This window comes from Galeopterus variegatus, unplaced genomic scaffold (assembly GCF_000696425.1).
Source record: "Galeopterus variegatus unplaced genomic scaffold, G_variegatus-3.0.2 Scaffold176, whole genome shotgun sequence".
Classification (NCBI taxonomy): Eukaryota; Metazoa; Chordata; class Mammalia; order Dermoptera; family Cynocephalidae; genus Galeopterus; species Galeopterus variegatus.
In genome coordinates, this window is record NW_007726287.1 from 341,167 (window position 1) to 344,795 (window position 3,629).

General features: G+C 48.5%; 1 protein-coding gene across 1 annotated transcript in view; it reads left to right on the forward strand.

Annotated features, from left to right (window-relative positions):
* LOC103582132 (chromosome unknown open reading frame, human C9orf171) overlaps positions 1 to 3,629 on the forward strand; it is a 113,532-nt gene that overhangs the window by 104,100 nt on the left and 5,803 nt on the right. The gene's annotated exons all lie outside the window — the stretch shown is intronic.

Consider the following 3,629-nt stretch of genomic DNA (forward strand, 5'->3'; position numbering starts at 1 on the left):
GGCAAAGTTGAAAGAGAAAACCCCATTCTAGAAGGGTGCTTTAAAGAATGCATTTTGTTAAACTTCAGGAGTACTGTGCATTTTGTTACAAGGGAATGCTAGGCCCCTGCCAGACGCTGCACGTGCGTCATGCATGTCATCTCGTCTGGGCTCACAGAAGCCTGTGAGGTGGCCGAGTCTTTCCTCCTTCCCGGCATGGACGGTGGGGCTTGGAGAGGCAGCGTCTGCACAGGAAGTTTGAGCCGAGGTCCCAACAATGTCTAAATGCCACCAATCGTTGCTTTGTCCCCCACGGATTTGTCACCCCACTTTCCCTGGGTGACGGAGATGCAAAGGATTACTCAAAGCCCATCTCTACTGAACAGTGAGAGGCCCTGAAGTGGTTAATCTCCCTTTGGGACGCTCAAGAGAGAGCCATCCCTTCCTTGGGAAATTAACACCAAATTGGGGTTCTCTTACTGCATTTATTTTCCAGACCAGGAAGTTATAGGAAGAGAACAAAGGTGGGGTTATAGTTTAACAATATATGCTGGTAACTTTCAGTGAAACAAGCCAGATGACTTTCCAGTAGACAATTAAGTGGCTTCAGGAGTACTGTGCATTTTGTTACAAGGGAATGACCAGGCCCCTGCCAGACGCTGCACGTGCGTCATGCATGTCATCTCGTCTGGGCTCACAGAAGCCTGTGAGGTGGCCGAGTCTTTCCTCCTTCCCGGCATGGACGGTGGGGCTTGGAGAGGCAGCGTCTGCACAGGAAGTTTGAGCCGAGGTCCCAACAATGTCTAAATGCCACCAATCGTTGCTTTGTCCCCCACGGATTTGTCACCCCACTTTCCCTGGGTGACGGAGATGCAAAGGATTACTCAAAGCCCATCTCTACTGAACAGTGAGAGGCCCTGAAGTGGTTAATCTCCCTTTGGGACGCTCAAGAGAGAGCCATCCCTTCCTTGGGAAATTAACACCAAATTGGGGTTCTCTTACTGCATTTATTTTCCAGACCAGGAAGTTATAGGAAGAGAACAAAGGTGGGGTTATAGTTTAACAATATATGCTGGTAACTTTCAGTGAAACAAGCCAGATGACTTTCCAGTAGACAATTAAGTGATCTTATCAACAACAGTTTGATCTTAGCAAACATTCCTTCCTATAGCAATTTCTCAGTATCTTTACACAACAATCAGTAACCTGTCTGTCTTTAAGCCAGCAACCTGCTGTGCCACAATCCTTATCTCAAAACAGAGACTTATAGCCTGAGGGAAATTTCCAGTCCTCCACAAGGTCAATATTTGAAACTGCAAGGCTTTGAAAAACCAGGACCTGTGAAGTACATATGCTTTATAGTATATTCCACAACCAATAATGTGAGTCATTAGCAACTTGCAGGTGGTTGGCTCACTGAAATTTTTACCAGGAAAAACATCTCTGACTGTTAATTTGTGGTGTTGTATCCATTTGAAAATACTCCAGCAGTATTTCCTTTAAAATGTTCCAAAATGTGGACTCTCTGAGAGCTCAGATTGGCCTCCTCTCCAGTAGACCCAGACTGATGATTATAAAATCAGAATCGCTCTCTGTTCACCCAGTGCTTTATAGATTTCATTAAAAGCGTCTGGTGTCTCTGGCTGTTGCAATATCACATCCAGCACCGCCCCTAAGCCTCGCTCTGCTCGGCGCAGAGAGCTGGGCTGAGCATGCACCCCGAGTTCCTGCATTTCGTTCTCTGAGAACCCCATGAAGTCAGTATCTCTTCATTTCATCTGTTTATTTCATTTTCTTGGGAAAACTGAGGCTCAGAGAGATTAAGTGACTTCCAGTGGTGTCAGACCCAGGCGTGTCCAGTCCCAGAGTCCAGGCTTTTCTCGAGGATGAGATTCCACTCCTGCTGATTACAGGAAAGCTCAGGGTTCAGCGACAGCACTTGTGGCATTCCAGGGCCAAACTGGGGATCAGAAGAGTTTTTCCAGGGATGCTGGTACCCTCAGGATGGACCAGAAGGGGTGCCTGGGATGGAAGGGCTGAGGGTCCCCATGCTGTGGCTGTTCTCAGCAGCCTGCGGAGCCCAAGACACCAGCTCATTAAAGAGCACAGCATTGCAATAACATTTTAAAAGGAGCCAATGACTAGCTTATGTTAACGGCTCAAGGAAGAGTCAACTTGCTATGGTAATGGGTATTTACAGAGGGAGCATTACTTCCATAAACTGCTTTACAGGCCCACATAAGAGCTGCACGTTTTAATTAGCAGCTATTTCATGGCAACTCAGAGTGCTGGCAAATCCACCGACGCTGCAGCCTCCAGGACCGATCTGCTGACTCTAGGAGCAGATCTCATGGCCAGTGCTTCTCCTTTACAGCAGAGCACCGCCCCCTACACAGTCAAGGTGACTGACTCCACCCCAACACCGGTTTGGAGCTGGCTCCAGCTCCAGGTATGTGACTTTGAGTGAGTCACCACTTAGTTGGGGTCTCGGTTTCATCACTGGGCAAATAAAGGGATCAGATGAAATGAGGACCTGCTGTGCTGCCCCTCTGTAGGTGAGGGAAAGTATATTTCCTTCTACCCATCCTAGGTTCATGGCTGAGGCCCCTACGACAAAAGACAGATTAACAAGAGAGAAGCATACAAAGTTATTGAAGTTTTACATGACACAGGAGCCTCCATAAGGAGATGAAGACCCAAAGAAATGGCTAAACCTGTGTATTTTTATGCTAGATTTGACAGTCATAGAGAAACAGGGTTAACAAAGAGTGTGTGATCTAATGGTAATAAACTGGGGGAACCTGGCAAGGATTGTGTTCAGATTCTTCTTTGTGACACTGTCTTCAGAGGTAAGAATATTCCTTTCCTCTGGGTACAGGGAGAGCCTCTCTTGAATGAGGATCTGATGAGCTGCTTCGGGGGGAGGTCAGAAAACCCTTCCTAGGTTTTCTGCCATGCTTCAGGGAAAAAAGGTAGGGGGGATCAGAGACCTTCCTGCTCCTGCCCTTTTTCAATATGCCAAGGTGGTATGTTTGGGGGTATTGCATCCTACGCCCATCACCTAGCCCATAGCAGGCACTCAGAAAACACTTGCCAAGCCAACCTGAGGGTTCTCCTCCCGGTCCAGGATTCTTTGTGCTGCTGCATTCTCTTACAAATGGCTATGAACCCACCAAACGCTGGGGGACTGTTGTCTGGATTGATAAATAATCTACTGGGTTTGATAAGATGGTCTGTTTGCAAGGCCAAATCACCACCATCCAAGGGGAAGCCTGTCTTTTCCTTAGGTCTGCAAGCAGCTGAGGACGCCCTGGATTTTGGACCATGCTGACCCCAAATAAAATTCTTGGTAACTGGGCCGGCCCGGTGGCGCACTCGGTAGAGTGTGGTGCTTGGGAGTGCGGCGGCGCTCCTGCTGAGGGTTCGGATCCCATATAGAGACCGGTCCGCTCACTGGTTGAGCGCGGTGCAGGTGCAACACCGAGGGTTGCAATCCGGTTGCCGGTCGCAGTACCGGCGTGACACTGAGGGTTGTGATCCCGTTACCAGTCACGAAAAAAGACAAAAAGGGAAAAAAAAATACAATCCGGTTGCCGGTCGCAGTACGGGCGTGACACTGAGGGTTGCGATCCCGTTACCAGTCACGAAAA